The sequence below is a fragment of the Pongo abelii genome, chromosome 2 (assembly GCF_028885655.2).
Source record: "Pongo abelii isolate AG06213 chromosome 2, NHGRI_mPonAbe1-v2.0_pri, whole genome shotgun sequence".
Classification (NCBI taxonomy): domain Eukaryota; kingdom Metazoa; phylum Chordata; class Mammalia; order Primates; family Hominidae; genus Pongo; species Pongo abelii.
Window position 1 is genome coordinate 52,249,587 of NC_085928.1, and position 20,249 is coordinate 52,269,835.

Below are 20,249 nucleotides of genomic sequence, written 5' to 3' on the forward strand. Positions count from 1 at the left end.
AACCCACACACAAACAGCATGCAGGAGCTGATCCGTGAACTTTCCCTTAAAACAAGATGATAAATGGCCTATTTTTCTATCATACTAAAGCAATATGTTAAAAAATGTTTTCCATTCTGAAAACACTTGCTCTCCAGGAAAACAAATCAGAACATGTTCTGTGGTTTTAAAAAAATAATAATAAAATAAAATAAAAATTATTTAAAGTACTTTAAAAAAATCTTGGTCTTGAATATCTGTAATAGAAGAAAATGTAAATTAACTTAACAAATTCCTTTGGCATATTAGTTTTGTGTCTTTTGATTTCTATTTTCACAGTCTTTTCAATTCCATCTTCCATTTTAAATGGAAAGACAAGTTAAATAGGAAGTAGGTTTGGAAGGATTATGTGCTTCTGTGGCTTTATTTAACATTAAAACTGTGTTTGTGTGGGGGGAAAATAATTTACATTAGAAGACACTAAAAATAAAACCGTACATAATTTACATTTTGACCATTATATTCTTTGTAATTAAAAATTACTTTAAAGAGCTTAAGTAGTTAATGTGATAAATTAGTGGATTTTTTTCTTGACAATTTTGCTATGCTCACTTTTGCCCGTGTTTTGAGAATCAGAGTAACACTAAGATGTTTATCTCTTTAAGCAAGTATTTTAATGTACCGATTTATAGGAGAGATGATGACCACAAGACACAAGGTCATAGAGCTTTAGACGAAGTGATTTGACAGGCTCTCTAGACTAAGTCACCTGAAGATGCTGCTAATATCTCTCTCATCATCTGCACCATCACCTTTCTTGCCTTTCTTCAGTTTGCTTTGATGGGAATCTCTTCTTCGTGATAATGTAGAGATCGAGTTGTCAGTTTCTACAGAGTTTTATGAGCTATAGTATTAAACTTTATATTATGCAGTGTTTAGAAGATCACCGTATTATTGAAAGAAAAGTTTCTCAAAGCCACTGAAGATGGCGTTAATGTTATAAGCATGTTATTAAAGGGCTAGTTGTTAAAGTAGAATCTATCCTGCTGTGCTGGCTATTCAGTTATCATGCCATCCTTAGCATAAATACTGAACACCTTTTAAAGATGTTGTGTTCCTTTACATGGTTATTGTAGATGGTAAAATCAAATGACTGGAGGAAAAAAGCTCATGTTACCTGGAATGGGTGTAGGCTGACCACACAGCATGCTATAAGATATTGCCATAGAAATAACCTAACTCAGTGTACTCATTTTGCATATAAGACAACTCTGACTTAAAAGAGTTTAGATGTCTTGCCACAGGCCATCTTGTTAGCTGAAAAGCCAGGCACAGAACAAGATTCAGTGACTGCTTTCACAGTGTCCATTCTAGGACATCATGTTATCATTCTCTTACTGCCAGTTATATGCAGGTGCTAAGAACAAAAAAGGGCAAGAAAACAAGATAAATGAACAAACAACAAATCAAATATGACCAGGGTTTACTCTGCTAGTTACAGAGTTAAAAGGAGAATGAACATTTTTGATTCCAGTCCATTATGCTTTCTCCTTCATAAGGAGTTTAGCTAGTTAAAATATTGAGGAAAGAATAAAGTTAGCCTAAATGGCATGAAAAAAAGGTGGGGTTTATTCAAGTAATTGGGGAAAGAACAGTTATAGTCTGAACTTTCTAAATGGTAAGCTTGTAATACAAGTTGAAAAGACGGGAATAGGCAATAGAATTTCCAAATAAAAGACAAAAATCAAAATTCATATTGAACTGTCTCTGTAAAACCAAACTATTACATTCAGAAAGATAACTAGGTGAAAAAAAATCTCAAGTTATTTTAAATTTTATAGTTGATTCTTGTCTAATCACTTTGAAACAAAAAATTTTCTGCAAGATTGTGTTCTCTACCACATACCAAAATGATCTTCAAACTGTTAAAGTATTAGGTTGGTGCAAAAGTAATTGTGGTTTTTGCCATTACTTTCAATGGCAAAAACCACAATAACTTTTGCACCAACCTTTAATAAAATGAGAACAAGTCCTGAACAGTCCCTTGAGGAGATTAAGCCAGTTAAGCTTTGAAAATAACCTTAACTTTGCTTAAATTGTAAACAGGCAAAACTTAACTTGAGCTATTTCTTATAAATGCCTATATTAAAGGAAAAAACAAACTTAAGCTCAAGCAGAAGCAGCCTACAAATTTATAATTATATAACTAGGGACTTGCCAATGGGATAGACAAAATAAGGTCACTATATAACTGTCACCAAACAAATAGAGAGAGAGAGAAAGAGAGGGAGAGAGAGAGAGATGGAGTCTTGCTCTGCCGCCAGGCTGGAGTGCAGTGGTGCTATCTCAGCTCACTGCAAGCAACCTCCTCATCCTGGGTTCAAGCAATTCTCCTGCCTCAGCCTCCAGAGTAGCTGGGACTACAGGTGAATGCCACCAAATCCAGCTAATTTTTGTATTTTTAGTAGAGACAGGGTTTCACCATGTCGGCCAGGATGGTCTCGACCTCTCAACTTCATAATCCACCCGCCTCGGCCTCCCAAGTGTTGGGATTACAGGCACGAGCCACTGCGCCCGGCCCAAACAAATATTTTCTTTGCTTTAGTTCTGTGTTGGCCAATAAAAGTCTCCTTGTGGTGTTCCCTTGTTGGAACCCCCGACCTACTTCTGGTTCAGAACTATTTGCTCAAATAAACGCTTTAAAATTTTATGTTTCAACCTGCCTTTTTTTTTTTTTTAACAAAACCAAACTCAGTTTTCTAAAAATGATGAAAATTTTCAAATAAAAAATAATCACATGTACTCTTTACAGTCACATTTGGTTGAAAATATACTCAAAGAACTTGTAATCAGTTTTGTCAATTGTTAACTGAGTTAGTTTGCAAGTCATATTAGTTACCTAGTTTACTGGTGAAAAAAAATTAGTAAACTAGAATTAATTCAATTATTTCTTGTGTGCAATGTAACTGTTCATGCAGTACAACCTTCTTGTTGTTTATGGGAATTAAGAATGTCTTACTAAAATACCAATGCAACTACTTTTTAATCATGGTTTTACAAACTCGTGTATATAAAGATTAGTGTACCATCTATTTCTTTTTTTAAATTCTCCAGCCCCATGTATTTTGTTTTTTAAATTTCACTGACAGCAGGTAAACAGTGGGTTAAGGAGTAAACACAGATAAATCACCATAAAATGGAAAAATACGTGTCAAAAATTGTGTCATCAAATGCCACGGTGCCAGTTATTTGTGTTACTTCTGGGTTTAATTCAAAGCTGTGAGCAACATTCCCATTAAACATGTGTTTTGGGGAAGAAAATGAGAGTCCAGAAAACATAAAAGGTGAATAGTAACCACTGAATTCTGTGTCTGGACTCACTTTTCAGCATAGGCATAAGCTGTGTAATTGTACACATGTAAATTAGATAACATTTTTATTCAAAGTGATACAAATACCAATGGAATTGGGTTACAAACATTTTTTTTTTAAATTTAACCTGGGCTCCAATGAAAGCAGGTGAAGGTGATTTGTTTTATTACCTGAACTACTTTTTTATTCAGGGCAATCAAGATCTTCTAAATGAACTACCTGTATATCTTTTTTTTTTCCTCCATAGAGGAAGCTGTAAAAACTAGATCACCCTGTGTTGCAATGATAAGAGCTTATTTTCTCTGTCTATTGAGGAAAAAGATGTACATTGTCGTGTTTTTTTCATGAAGGTAGGAAACATGATGTTCTTAAGGTCAAATGCATCGAGGCGATTTAGCCTCATATTTTATTAATAGTAATGGGAATCATGTAGCTAAATCCTGGCAAATTGTACTGAATAGCTATTTCCAATGTTATATGATTATATTCATAATAAGTGTTCATTTGATATTCAATGTGAAGCAACTAACTCTAATGGGTTTTTGTTTTAGTAATAGTGATATATCAGTAGGTGGAAAGTCCATTTCATTTGGAATAAAAAATATACCATAATCAGTGTTTAAGTTAACTTTTCTCTAGGGTTTTACCTGTAATTCTCTGGACTATATGCAGTTCCTCTTTTAGTGTATTATTCATCATGTCACAGGTAATATGATAATTGCTTAAGATACTGCTTTTCTGAAGCTCTCATTATTTTATTTGGAGGCAATAACTATAAATGATTCTATACTGTATCACTCACTTATTATTTGGCCTTTTGACACATCCTTGAATATTATCATTACACTATTTTCTATTTTTGTAGAGATGTGGTCTCCCTATCTTTCCCAGGTTGATCTTGAACTCCTAGGCTCAAGCAATCCTCTCATCTCAACCTCCCAAAGTGCTGGGATTACAGGCATAAGCCACTGTACCTGGCCCATTACATTGTTAAGAATACAGTCTTTATCAATTTTGCTTGTGTTGGTTATAAAAGGCCTAACTACAGAAGTTAAGGTCTAACCTGATGTGTTTAAATGATGATGTGTTAAAATTGCCAACATTGATCTACTTCTGTGTAAGACGTTAGTCTAAAAAGTTGAGAATAAAACCTGTTATAAGCAATGTTTTTGATTAAACACACATTTAAGACAAGAATTAGTACCAAAGATCTCTATGTTCATTAATAAGTAAACTAATACAGATATATGCATACATGCACATATAATTTTATATAGATCCCTTTTTGTTGCTATCTGCCATTTTATATAAATATGAAAACATCAATATTTTATAGTAATCAGCCATAAACACTGTATAGTTCAAGCAATTGTATTTTTCCCTAAGAGATTCCAACTATTTTTAAATTAAACATTTATCTCCAGTGGAATTTTACATTTTCTCTAACAGTATTAACAATTCTAACTGATAGAAGCTATTTTATTTTTCAAAAATCTGAATTGGAAGTATTTTGTGTCTCCACAGAAAATTGCCATTCTAATCCATGTGCTTAAATATATAAAAGCTGTCACTGATGAGTAAAGGGTTTTCCACATGTATAAGACGAAGTGAACTGACAAGAAATAGTTCATACTCAACCCTGGAGATGGTCAAGAAATTCATGCTGATGTTTAATAGCTCTTATCAGCAGGAAATCAATGAGATTTTAGGGGCATAGCTAGTTTCACAATAATGCTAGGTCAAAACATTTGTTAAATTGTTGAACCTCTTTCAACGGGGGGAACAAATATTAAATTTAATAAAATGCTGTAACAAACAAATCAAACATCTATCTTAACTCTACCCATATTTCAGGATGTATTTATAGCTGGTTGTAACCATACATGAAAATTTCCTACTGTGTATTCAACAACCAGCAATATTTGGGTAGATAGCAGTCTCTATTCTGTGGTGAATTTTGACTCATTCAACGGCAATTTCTGAAAACAATAGCTGAAAAAAGGTTCAACATGCCTATTGAAATAGTTCATTATTTTTAAAATGAGATTCAAACTTTTTTTTCCAACCACAATATTTTTTGATTATTCGTTTCTTCTGTTAAGAGTGTGTGTAGGCTGGGCGCAGTGGCTCATGCCTGTAATCCCAGCACTTTGGGAGGCCGAGGTGGGAGGATCGCCTGAGGTCAGGAGTGTGAGACCAGCCTGACCAACGTGGAGAAACCCTATCTCTACTAAAAATACGAAATTAGTCGGACGTGGTGTGGCATGTGCCTGTAATCCCAGCTACCCAGGAGGCTGAGAGAAGAGAATTGCCTGAACCCAGGAGGCACAGGTAGCAGTGAGCAGAGAGTATGCCGTTACACTTCAGCCTGGGCAACAGGAGGGAAACTCCATCTAAAAAAAAAAAAAAGATTGGCAATTTTTCCATACAACATTATTCTCAAAATAAAATAATAATAATATGGGATTGGGACAGGCACTAATAGCCCTGAAAGAAATTTTTTGCATGGTTTTGCCATGAAAGTCACATTTAGTCCCCAATTTTTACATTTGGCTCTGTATAAAATTACTGTGATCATTTTACGCTTTCTTTTTGTCTTCTCTTTCTGCCAGTTGTTTACCTTCCTATACCCAATTCTTGCTTCCTGACATGCACATATTGAGTACCCAATAATATTGAACTGTAAATCGTAGGTTCTTAGTAACTGCTTTTGCCAAACTGGACAAATAAGCAGGCCCACCTGACCCTGTAGAACAACAGAGGCTAATCATTCCACTTCGGTGTGATGAAGGCATTTATGTGAATGCCTGGTGACATTATAACCTAATATGTATAATAATGGGATAGAAATGAAAGAAATATATATTTCAAAACAAGACCTTTTTATAAGCTTGCTTTTCATTTTTTTCAATGGTCCCCACTGCCCACCCTAGTGTCTCCCAAATGTCTAATTTTATGATAGCTTCTTATCAAAAGGTTGTATGTCTTGGCTCCAGCCCCTTGTTTAGTAAGGTTCAGATCTGAATCTGGACTTAGATTTAACTTGATAAGATAACTGAAGGAAAATGTGGATAAATTTAACTATTTCTACATGAACAGGTGGGCCTGGGCCTAATGGAGGTTGCTAGAGTTCTATATTAGGCAGTGAATCAACTTCTCAACAAAGATTAAAAACTACTTGCATGTTTGATCTGTATTAACCTCTCAGGTCACTGGGGCGCCATTTAGTAAATTGCATCGTCTCTTTGGAAATGGGATCACGGCTATGAAAGAGTTGTTTCATCTAACTTAGAAAATAAATTTACTTTCATGCATTAGTCTGGGCATCAGAAACATGGTTGAAATTCTTAATAGCAAGGTGATGATGTACTTTATGTAAAAATGACTATTTTTCTCTTCAAGCACTTTGATACTGCAAAATTCTTTTAAAAATAAAATAGAAGTAAATAAGATGTAAATAAGTAGGAAATGCAAAGTTCACAACGTTAGTCCACTCATCCATAAAATCTTATTTCGAAGGAGAAATGGGTGGTAAATTAAGGGGTCATGGTAAAGAAAAAGGTGAGATTTCTGTGTAATCCAAAGACACCAGGAAAATTATCTATTTTACTAAAGATGCATGATGAAAAGCAGAGAATAAACTCAGTAGGATACCTAAAGACGTAGGCGGAGGTAAGAGTCTTGCCCATACAGGAAAGGAGTTTGTCCTTAGAAAGGGGCCCATCAGTCCCACCGAAACAGGAGGGACAGTGAAAGGCATGATGGCAAGTGCAGGTGAGTTTACAGGTTTGACTACAGAGTAAAGGAGTTGCCATCTAGTTTCTTCTATTTTCTCAGTAAAAGCTTAAGGTTAGGCAAGTTAAAATGAACAGGAAGAGGATGAAATAGAGGATCTCCCTGGAGAACAGAAGAGAGAGCAGATAAGGAAGACACAGAACTGCTGAGAAGCACTCCGTAACTAGCTCAGGTGGAAGACCCTTAAGCTGTGGTGACGCAACAAAACCAAACATAAACAAAACATTTATGTTTTCCTCCAGGGGCATTCAGGAGCCAGGATGTTCTTTGGCAAAGGCAGACAGTTGACATTACCTGAGAAATGGAATAGCAAGACAACATGGAAAGAGAAAACTGAGGCTGTCTACATGAGAATAGCTGAGTAGATGGATAGAAAAGAAGTAGAGGCAAAAGTGTGACAATATTGAGAACAGATGTAAATAAACCTGATGGATTAGAAACTAGGAAAGCAGGGAGCAACCAAGAGAAATTGGAAGATGGGATTTGATCACCAGATGATTAAATGTCTGTGTTCAGAATTTCATAACCTGAGAATTTCTGGGTACTTGCAAGGTATAGTCTTAGGAAGTGGGAGGGAGGAGGTTAAAGCAAGTGAAGATAAAGATAAAAGTCCACCGGATGAGAGGTCAAAGGTTGAGAACTGGAGTTCATGGCTAGTCATCCATGGGGATTTTGAAATGTCTAAAATGATGGCAAGACTTGAGATAAAAACGATCATTGTGAGCCAGGTATTAATGTGTCCAGCTAATAAAGGGCAAATGGATATGGGTAGATAAGGAGCTCCATCTGACCCTGTTGAGCAGTAGAGCCTACTCAATCCACTTTGGTATGATGAAGAGAACTGGAAAAGGGGACTTTGACTTGAGGTCCATGGGCCTTCAAAGAGTCGATGAATCAAGTTCACATGGTTGTGATCTTGGTTGAAAAAAGATTACATTTCTATTTTCACTATCTTTAATATTTAGCACTTCTTTTACTTATGAATATAGGTGGTAAGCCACAGTGCTTAGCAATATATGTGTCTTTGTCACAATAGAAGTCATGAAAATTTTCATATTACCTTAACAATATGTAAAAATATTATTCAATACTTATCATAAGTTTAAATTATGCAATGATTTGAACAATTGACATTCATACCTATCAATATCTTTAAAGTGTATGTTATTAGGCTTGCTAATATTGAAAGTGTTATTAACAATGTTTATATATCATTTCATTATTTATTAGTATTTCTACAATTGTATTTAGTATATTACAAATATTCTGTGAAATAAGCCAGATACAGAAAGACAAATTCTGCCTGATCTCACTTATATGTGGAATCTAAAAAATGGATAAACACATAGAAGCATAGAGTAGAAGGGTTGCTGCCAGGAGCTGGGGGCAGGGAGAAATGGGAAGTGTTGGTCAAAGGGTACACAGTTTCAGTTATGCAAAATAAGATCTGAAGAGATACTTCATAGGGCCTATTAGCAACACTGTGTAGTATAGTTAAAAATTTGCTAAGAGGTTAGATCTTATATTAAGCGCTTTCACCAGAAAAGTTAAAAAAGTTGGGGAGTGATGGGAGGACACTTTTGGAGTTGATGAATACAGTTATGACATCAACAGTGATGATACTATGATAGTTTCATGATGCATATTTATCTCCAAACACATCAAGTTGTATCATTAAATATCTGCAGCTTTTTTATTGCCAATCATGCTACAATAAAGTGATCAAAATATTTACTAACCATTCTGTGAAGTGGTCCAAAGGCATGCATGCCACCAACAGCTCCACTGGAACATGCTGAACTCAACATTCCCACCCCATAACCCTTTTTGGAAATCTGATCTTCCACCACACCCAGGCATGTCTCTAGTATTTTTGTAGGTCTAAATCAATAATAACACAGCCTAGATCCTGCATAATCTGGCCTCTTCTACCCTTATAAATTCACTCTCATCCTTCTGACACTCCATAACCCAGCCAAATGGAACTCCTTTTTAGTACTTGCATGAACCATGCTTTTCTAATTCTGGGCCTTGCCTGTCTTTACTGGAACTTCGAAGATCCATGATGCAGCAAGTCTGTGTGTGTGTGTGTGTGTGTATGTGTTTTCTTCACCATGGTATACCCAATGCCTAGGATAAAACTCCTAAGCATGTAGTAGTCACTCATAAATTTAACATGACCAAATTATTGAACTCTATTCTATGCTTCTATTCTATTCTATGCTGTTTACATTTCTGACTTTCCTAATAGACTATGAGTTCCTCAAGAACAAAGATACCTTGTGTACCCAAAGCCGAAGCTCAGTGCCTATTACCCCCAAGAAATGAGTTGATTAGAACAAAATTTCCCTCACGTGTTCTTTGAAAGCCACTAGAAGAGGACCCAGCATGTTTGCATCATGTTTGTGAGGTGTTCAACTTACCTCGTTTGAGAATAAAAGAGCTGTAATAAGGACAAAGAGGTTAGGCATGTATGAGTTTTTAGTCACAGCTTCCCAGTTAGCATCAATTATTTGGGAAAAATTAAAACACTTATTGGTTTATTAATACCTCTGTTTCCTTTAATTCTTTTATACAAGAAAGGATGAAGGTGAAAAGCATGAAGATTGTCAAGTGTTTGTGTTTATGCACACAAATGAGTGTTTAGACCGTTATAACACAGGCAGAAAGTTTAAATGTGGATGAAGAGAGGAGAGGAGAAATCCGGTTTTTGAAAAAGTTTGGAAAACTCTGTGTTAAATGAAAGAGGTTAGGGATTTGTAGCTCTGTCAAATGTTATTTGAGTATTTGACTAGTACCACTTTGACAGCATATATCCTGGAGTACATCACCTCTAAATTACCCTCTAGCTTTAAAATTCAGTGTGCCTCAGATATGAAGTATATTCACAATTAAGGAATCACAAGAGTAGCAAGCATAGGAAATAGCCAGGGAATATTGAGAAGCCTGGCAAGGTTACAGAGATTGGAACTCTGTGGAAATATGGAAAGAATACAAAAATGATCAACAGACATCTGCATCCTATAGAGTTCATAGATGGTAAGAAAGACATGACCACTGGGTCTAAAAATAATAAAATGATCCTTTTTCTTATAGAGAATTTCATTGAAGTGCTTGGTGACAAAATCAGACCGTAAGGGAAAGATACATGCAATTCAAATAATTTTGAAATTTAAAAGGAAACAAACATGAGAGAGTGGGAAGTGGGCTTAGATGACAGGGGTGATTTTTATTGATTTTTTGTGCTTTTCTTTCTTTTAAAATATAAAATCAAATGTGCTTGTAGGTAGAAGGATAGATTAGTAGATTTCAAAGAAAGGGAAACTGAAGATTTTAGGAACCTAAGGTTTACAGAATCTCTAAAGGAAATGTGAGAGTGATGAATTGCAGAATATTGATTTTATACAGGTAGAGAGAAATATATTTGAGATATCACTGAATGATTAAAGGGTCCATACCCAGTTATATATGAATGAAGTTAGTCAGCGTGATGGTGAGAGCATCACAGAAGAGGAATTAGACTCCATAAAGAAGATATAGTGTACCTAATTGCTTATGTGGCAACACATAGATGCATGTAAATATGTTGTGCCGTGCTAATATATATTTTCCTATGACCTAACTATTATTCTATACTCTCAGCCTGATTGTGCTGGTTGAAATTGATCAGTAAGCATTAGCATTCTCTAATACAAATGCCCTTCACAACGCGGGATTTACATGATTCTCTTATTAGGTGTGTTTTGCATCGGGGCTGTTTCCACTACTGTGTTCTGGCTTTCTGACATTTATTATGCATTCTGGTGAATAGTTTTGACCTTTAATGACTAAAAAAAAAAACAAAAAAAAAACACTCGCTTGCAACTGATAGTGCTGGAAACCACAGGAAGTGGGGGAAGGGGGAAAATATCATGTTGGGTGTGAAATGATGGATATAATCTGGAGCGCTATCAATGAAATGGTAAAAATATGATAATGACAAGCAGACAATGGAGAATTCTGGATGCACTTTAAAATTTTGAAGACTACTACAAGTGTAAGGACAGCAAAGGAGGTTGTCAGAAATAGACCTGTGGCTGCAAAGAAATGTAACTTAATTCATGAATCATTTCATGGGGGTTTGAAGAAAATGGAAGAACAATTCTCAGTTGTGATGTCAAAAGAGCAATTCTACACATTAACGATTCACTAAAAGAAGAAAGTATTTTATCAAATACCATCCACACAACTGATAGTTATTATTAAATAATACATTTTGTTGCTCACTATGAATTAGCATAAATGCTTATTGTAATTGTAGTCTTGTTGTTTAGTGATTACGGTTACATTTTTTGGCAAAGTAATCTGATTTTAAAGTTATCTCTTTAAGTGAGCAGGCTTCCTTTTCAGATTTCTTCCAAGAACATGGTTTTTCAGTGAGTATCTTAGCACAAACATCTTAATCAGTCACATTGATTAGTATGTACCTCTCTTCTCCAGTTTTAGACACTACAAACCCACCCTTGAATGTAAATATGTTACTTGTGTTTTTAGAATTTACAGATTTAAAAAATATAGATACTATCAGGGGAATACGTGAACTATATATGTGTATATATATATATGTATATATAATTTCAAATATATAACTAGTTTTAATGCTGTGAAATTGATGACTTTTTTTTCTCAGTTTATGTTTATGGTGTAAAATAAAGAACCAGGTGGTATTTCTGCTTCAGTAGTCTGTGTCTGTTCAGCAGGAAATATTAAAATATAGAAGACCTCATAAGTTCCATCTGTCCACATACCTGGTTTCAAGTCTTCCAATAGGTTCCAGACATTCACACTGAACATCTTTGTAATAACTCTATCACATAAGAACAATCCTTAAGGAACATAATTGTTTAATCCTGTGGATACCTCCAAAAGAAAAAGCAGAAAAATGGATCATTATATTGTATATTTTTATATTGTGAAGAAATATTTAGGAAAAGATAATTTTAAGGGACATTTTTAAGAATTCTATATGAAAGATTTGAAATCATCTTTGAGAATTTTTAAAGATCATCAGCACTGTTCATCTATTTTTAATGTTAAAGATTGTGTAGATTTTCACTGATAAAAGGAGAGAAAAAAATACGTTTTAGTCATGATACTATGAAAATACTTTACTACTTAAGGAGTTGGTTTTTGCTTTTCTAGCACATTCTAACACTATAGTCTAACAGAAACAAAAAAAGTGAGTTTTTTTCTGTAAAACAAATACATTTCATAAAACTTCAGATAAACTAAAAGTTTATATATTAGATTTGGTTTTACACTTGACTGCTATTATTAGTGGGCAGAAAATACTTGGATAGAACTTTGAGATTAATATTCTTTTGAGTGGAGCCACATGAAGGTGATAACACAGGAAGCGTCACCTACTGAAGCTGGTTCCTTGACCTTACTTACCCCTTCCGAGCTGCCGACCGTCATCTTCATGGTCGTGGGACTGACCATCTGGCACCAGCTGCTTTAGCGCTTCAGCCCCATCTGCCCTAGAGTAGCGTCTCTAGTCCCTAGATAAATTTCTTCTCTAACTTCTCACCTGGAGTGATAAGACTGGAGGATTCAATTCCAAATTCCAACACTTCATAGGATGAAAATAACAAATTAAGTTTCTCCTTAGGAAAACATTTGTTGACTTCCTAATATATACCTATCATATATTAATTAATTCTTCTGGATCCAAACATTAATAAGATAACAAGCATTTCCCTCACAGAACTCACAGAGCAGTGGGTGCACACACACACACTCACTCACACTCAGGGTCTCAGGAACAATACAATGTAGTGTGTATGCTACGTCCAAGCTCTAGACCTCGTGCTCATAGGGGTAGAAAGAAGGGAGTACTTATTCTTATATGGGTAAAAAGCAACAAAAGGAATAGCTGTGTTCTAACATTTGTGGAAAACCCATTGTTAGGGTTGTTACGTGGATGGAGACAGTATTTTAAAGCACTTAGAACAATTCCTAGTGCTATATAATTATTAGTTCAATAGATAAAGCTTTTATGGCTTTGTGAATACGTTCTAAGTTTTACTTCTTGATTTTCTGGTTTGGTATGACAGCATAGTATGGAACAGTGTGGCATACATCAGAAAAATGTATTATTCTTCTAGAGGAGAATTTGGGTCTTCCATAAAAGCAGTAAATACTAAAAGCAAACTAAGTAGAACATTTCATAGCTTTCTTGGTCCAATTTAAATTTAATGAGCTCTTAGTAGAACTGAGTGTATCATCCTCATAAACTTAGAGGCACAAGGTTTACAGAAACTGCAAATTCAACATTCTTCAACAGTAAATATGACTATAAATCAGGGGGCACATTTATTTTCTTCCAGGGCTCTGGTCTTTTGCCATCTGCTAACATGGCATCTTGCCCATTTGGAACACTGTCAGGTTATGTAGGATAGAGGTGTTGCCTTCCTAATCTGCTCCTGACTCAGGACTGACCCAATTGCTTTGGGAGATGGTGAGGGTGAGAACAGCACAGCAATCAAAGTAACAGACAGCATAGACAGTTTGGACTCCTGGACAACCTGCCCAGGACATGGGGACACTGGGAACAAAGTGAGCCTTTGTTCACTGCACCAATAGCACCTGATTAGGGACAGAGGTGAGGCAAAGGAGATATGTCTCTTCCTAGTTAATTACAGAAGTCATTAGGGTCTCTAGTTTTTCCAGAGTTGCCAGGTAGGCTTCGAGACATACAGTTATTCAAAACCCCAAATACCTTCTATGCTTCTTTTGTAGAATCTATCAAGGTTTCCACCCACTACCTTGGACACGGTAGATCTTATAATGCCACTTCACTGGAACTATAATAGTCTCTTAACTTTGCCCTTACTTTACAATATCAATATGAAATAAAAAATAATTTGGTCCTTTCAGTCACAGTTAGTATGAAAACACATAGTCATTTAGTGATCACAACTACGTAAAAACTGAGTATTCCTTTTTCAAAGTATCTCACAAATGCCAGCTGTTTTACACTGACTTATCCCTTTTCCACAATCCTTGTGTTTTTTTAATCAGAAGCCTATTTTTATTTTCTTCTATTTTTTTAAAGCACTGTTAGATAATATTGTATTCTGTTCCATATCAATAAGTGCTAACTCACTGGAATTATTAAGGATATTGGGGAATGTCCTTATTCTGATATTAAAATAATAAAGCAACTTTTAAATGGCATATTTTTCCCTGGATGGAGCCTGTGTTCTCTTTTAATAATTTATATCAGTTTATTTATGAAAATCTCTGTAAAAACAGTAATCGTAATTATTTTTCTTTTCAACCCCAGCATTTAACTCAGTACTTAAAGTATATATTCTGCATGCTTAGTAGTTGTTCAGCCAATAAATAAATTAAACCAGCTGGAACATTTTGTGTATATGTTATTTGAAAAATGATGCTTAAAAAGTCTTAAAGGCTTATTATACATATTTAAAATATTTCAATTATTTATTTTATAGAATTTTAGCTTTTACTTAGTGAAATTATGAAACTCTCTTACTATTTTTGAATTAAGTTTTCTCAAACTAATAAAATAATAGTCATTTATAGATATTTCATGAAGTCAACAGTACAACTATGTTATAAGGGGGTTTTGTTCATTAAATAACTCAGCAGTAGAAGAAACAGTTTACCATATTTCTGAGAAACTGAAAATGTCAGAATCCTTTAAACAGCATAAAAGTTCATAAAAAGATAAACCATTGCTTCAAGAAGTACACTGTGTAAATATAACCGCATCTTTGGTTTTATGAAAGCATAACACAATGGCCTTTTATTTGTCAGCAAAAAAAATTCAAAGTTAATTTTAAAATGTATCCAACCCTTAGTAATTAGATATTTTTGCAATCTTTTTAAAAATTAACATATGTAGTAGTTTCTAAGAATTCTATAGTGACTAAAAAGTAGTCTTATGATATTAAGAAATACATTTATGTGTTTAAAATCAGATGAATCACAAATGTGGCAATGTTTTAAATTTATAAGAAAGACACTATAACATGTAGTATGGTTGAATAAAACATGAATGATATAGTAAATCTGAGGCCTTCATATTTATGACTATACTTTGTAAGCATTAATGCCAGTGGATTAAGCTTAGTAGGGCAAAATAATGTGATTAAGTGGTCCCAAAATGATCTTTCATAAAAACAAGCAGAAACATTAATCTGAGAAAATGATCCTTTGCATGAGAAAATATCACTAAATGGAAAGAAATGCTGTTGATGCCAAATTAGTATTTCGTGACACCAAAATGACAAATAAAAAAATAAAGAAGGAGGGTGTTATGTTACGCTAATCTGGTACCAAATAAAGAAGTTTTATTTGTTTTCTGCTTTTGTCTTAAATATCAAGACCATGTAAATGTGTTCATAAATTTTTTGCTATCTTAATGCTGGGGGGATTTAAATGTATTCATTTTATAGGAACTACATTAGTTTTTGACATTTTAGGACATTGAAAGGTCAAAAATTAGATACATTGATCTGTATAAGAAATAAGAGAATGACTCCTAGGCACAAGTGTTAGAGGCTGTTGCTTAGAATCATCATTAGAATCCCACCTGTAAGAAAAGGGAATGAGTTGTGTGGCAAAATGGTAATCATCAAAGTTGAGTGTGTCATTTGTGCTGTATGGCATTTGGTCTCCTACAAAGTTGTATGTTTACAACTTTATAACACAATTAATAAAAAGTCCAAAGTTGGACTTTTGCTTAGATAAGACTAGAGAAGTGGTCTAGATTTTGTATAGACAGTGTATATTCTGCTCTAGTGTTTTATGGTCTCAAGGGTATTTAGAGAAAATGAAGACATTAGCATAGAATATTTTATTATTTTCTCCCAAAAGTCTATTTTTGTAGCATATTTTAAGTATATTAGTTATATTTTGCCACATAGAAAATTACTGCAAAACTCAGTGGCTTAAAGCAGCAAATATTTATTATCTCACACAATTTGTGAGAGTTGGCCACCTCAGATTGCCTTAGGTGGGTGACTCTGGCTCAAGGTCTTTGATGAGGTTGTAGCCAAGATGTCAGACAGGACTGCAGTTATCTCTAGACTTCACTGTTTCGACGATAGCTTATTCATATGGCTATGAGTAGAAGACTTCAATTTCTCACTGGCTAATGGGAGGAGACCTCGGTTCCCAACTATGTGAACCTCTCACGACATAGCAGCTGGATTCCCTCAGAACTAGTGATGAAAGAGAATGAGGCAGAAGCCACAAGGCCTTTCAAGACCTTGCCTTGGAAGAAATATACCCTTACTATTGCTGTATTCTACTGGTCAAATCAATCCTAGTACAATTTGAGAGAAACCTGTTCAAACACGCATAACCAAAAAAACAGGGCATTGGGGGCTATCTTTGAGGCTATTACAGTGAGAGAACAAAGAGGAAGGAAAGAAGGAAGGAAAAGAGGAGAGAGGGAGGAATGAAGGAAAAAAAGGGAGGGAGAAAAACATGGGAGGAGACTCACTCACTCCAGAATCTTAGCGATCATTTGTTCACATCGGACAAACTAGCATTTAGAAACTGTGACCACCATCTCAAAATGCAACTTTATTATTTAAGGTTTGCCGAAGTGCCAATCTTTTTTCCATAATTAGTAAAACTGCTACAATCTGCTAGGTTTCTCATATATCTGCAGTTGATTGGTCAGAACATTTTCTTATTAATGGGATTACATTAAAAATCCTATACATTATAGGGTAAGATTTTCTTTCAAAAGGGAATGTAAAGTTGTATGGTACTTACATGCTATTTATAAGTTTAAAATGTTACCACTAAATAAAACCTTAGAATAGCCAGGTTGAGCAAATAAAAATGCAGTATGTCCAATTGAATATGAATTTCAGATCAACCATAAACAACATTTAGTATAAATAAATAAACTAAACAATTGCAATAAACATGTAATATACTTTTATTTATCTTAAATTTACATTTAACTGAGTGTCCAGTATTTCATCTGGCAAACTTACCTTAAATAGCTGTCAATCTACATTTTGGTCAAACATAATAAAATTTTAAATAGCATACATTCTTTCTATGTGTTATTTTTTCTGCATAAACCTATATTTAAAACAATAAGTGCATCAAGTAAAGTAGGTCCCATTTATAGTTATTACTCATTAAATTGTATTTGTTTGTGGATGTGTATATTCCAAAACTTGAGTAAGAAGATGACAGAACAATTGAACAAAGATGTATATGTTGCTGTGTTGACTTGTGAGACTGTTGATGTCCATGTCCGAGAACACGCATAATAGCCAAGCTTCCATTTCTAGAATAGTTCCAATTCTAAAGTCAGTTCCATAGATTGATTTGAACCATTTTAAGGCTTTAGAAATCCTTAAACCTTAAAGACATAATTGCTACTTTAGAATTCACATCTCTATCTATTTTCTTTGAAGTTTGCAAGCTGTTTTTCTCATGACTATTTGTGATTTGAATTTATTTATCCATCTTGGGATTCTACTCCAATACAATCTGAAGAAAATTAAGGGTAGTCCGGCGGTGAGTCAGAACTCTGAGGTGGTCCATTATGGCTGACATGCAAAATCTGGTAGAAAGACTGGAGAGGGCAGTGGGCCGCCTGGAGGCAGTATCCCATACCTCTGACATGCACCGTGGGTGTGGAGACAGCTCCATATGTGCAGGCATTTGACTCGCTGTTTGCTGGTCCTGTGGCAGAGTACTTGAAGATCAGTAAAGAGACTGAGGGAGACGTGCAGAAATATGCGGAGATGGTCCACACAGGTTTGAAGTTGGAGCGAGCTCTGTTGGTTACAGCTTCTCAGTGTCAACAGCCAGCAGATAATAAGCTTTCCAATTTGTTGGCACCCACCTCAGAGCAGATCAAAGAAGTGATAACCTTTCGGGAGAAGAACCGAGGCAACAAGTTGTTTAATCACCTGTCAGCTGTCAGTGAAAGTATCCAGGCCCTGGGCTGGGTGGCTATGGCTCCCAAGCCTGGCCCTTATGTGAAATAAATGAATGATGCTGCCATGTTTTATACAAACTGAGTCCTCAAAGAGTACAAAGATGTGGATAAGAAGCATGTAGATGGGTCAAAGCTTATTTAAGTATATGGACAGAGCTGCAGGCTCACATTAAGGAGTTCCATACCACCGGACTGCCTGGAGCAAAATGGGGCTGTGGCAAAAGAACTGAGTGGACTCTGCCATCTGGACCCTCTGAGGGATCAGGTCCTCCTCCCCCTCCACCAGGCCCCCTCCTCCCCTAGTGTCTACCAGTTCAGGCTCAGATGAGTCCACTTCCCGCTCAGCACTGTTTGCGCAGATTAATCAGGGGGAGAGCATCACACATGCCCTGAATCATGTATCTGATGACATGAAGACTCACAAGAACCCTGCCCTGAAGGCTCAGAGTGGTCCAGTACGCAGTGGCCCCAAGCCATTCTCTGCACCTAAACCCCAAACCAGCCCATCCTCCAAACCAGCCACAAAGAAGGAGCCAGCTGTACTTGAACTGGAGGGCAAGAAGTGGAGAGTGGAAAATCAGGAAAATGTTTCCAACCTGGTGATTGAGGACACAGAGCTGAAACAAATGGCTTACATATACAAGTGTGTCCACACGACATTGCAAATCAAGGGCAAAATGAACGCCATTACAGTAGCTAACTGTAAGAAGCTTGGTCTGTATTTGATGACGCGGTGAGCATTGTGGAGATAATCAGCAGTAAGGATGTCAAAGTTCAGGTAATGGGTAAAGTGCCAACCACATCCATCAACAAAACAGATGGCTGCCATGCTTACCTGAGCAAGAATTCCCTGGATTGTGAAATAGTCAGTGCCAAATCTTCCAAGATGAACGCCCTCATTCCTACAGAAGGCGGTGACTTTAATGAATTCCCAGTTCCTGAGCAGTTCCAGACCCTAGGGCATGGGCAGAAGTTGGTCACCAGAGTGACAGAAATTGCTGGATAGGCGAAGTGCCTCTGGGTTCTTTGCCCTCCCTTCACACCGTGGGATAAATCTGTATCAAGATGGTTCTTTTCGAGATTTCCTCTACCTTTCTGCTCTTAAAACTTCTTCTCTGCTCTGAGAAGCACAGCGACCTGCCTTCACTGAAATATACCTCAGGCTGAAATTTGCGGTGGGATAGCAAGTCAATTGATCTTCTGCAGGAAGGTGCAGCTTTTCCATATCAGCTCAACCACACCGCCAGTCCGTTCTTATGGAACTGCCGACTAGGACTGATGATGCATTTTAGCTTTGAGCTTTTGGGGGTTACTCTACCAATAAACAAACAGTCCATTGGAAAGAAAGCAGTCCCAGGAATTAACAGATCAGAATGTTCACACTGGTTAATCTTTTTTTAACAATCAGCATGAAGGTAGCAGAAGCTGGTATGTTTCCAGATGGTTCTGCTAACCAAACTAATTTTTCACTGTTGACAAGCGAGGCAAGGGTTGCACTGGACCAAAGCCTGAGGCTTGGCCATCTAGCATTGCATGCAAAATTGTTTCCTATAAGCATTCCTTTTATTCTCTATTCTATCCTGGGTCTGCCTCAACCATGAGATAGGAGAGTCTCTGGTACTAGCTGCTGTAGCAGTGCCCTTCATCAAGGGAAGTTAATGGAGTCTTGGACCCTTTCTTTCTTTCTCTGGGATCCCTGCCCAGCACCTTCCTACAGAGATGACTTTAAAAGGAAAAAAAAAAAAGCACACACACACATACACACACACACACACACACACACACCCCATTTCAAGGAGTCTGGCATTCCTGAATCCTCGTTCCCTGCCAGGTGCCTGTCATCTGTCTTCACTGCCTCCTTTTCCCTGTCATGCTCATCAGCTTATGGCTTCTGTCCAAGCACCTGAACAGAGGACTAACACCTCCACTGCAGGCTGGTTTTAGGTCTTGACTTATGTAAGAATCTTGCACAGCGCTGCTAATGTCAATTTCCATTTTTCCCCTCTAGGACAAACACTTACCAAAATATGCAACATTTTTTGGTGGGAAGACAGATTGTCCTGTGATTTCTACCCATTTCCTGAGACCTGTGGAAATAAACCTTGATGTACTTAAAGTT

At 36.1% G+C, this 20,249-nt stretch overlaps 1 pseudogene; it reads left to right on the top strand.

Annotated features, from left to right (window-relative positions):
* Nucleotides 1-17,700: 17,700 nt before the first annotated feature.
* On the top strand, nucleotides 17,701-19,817 carry LOC100458867 (adenylyl cyclase-associated protein 1-like; annotated as a pseudogene).
* Nucleotides 19,818-20,249: the final 432 nt, after the last annotated feature.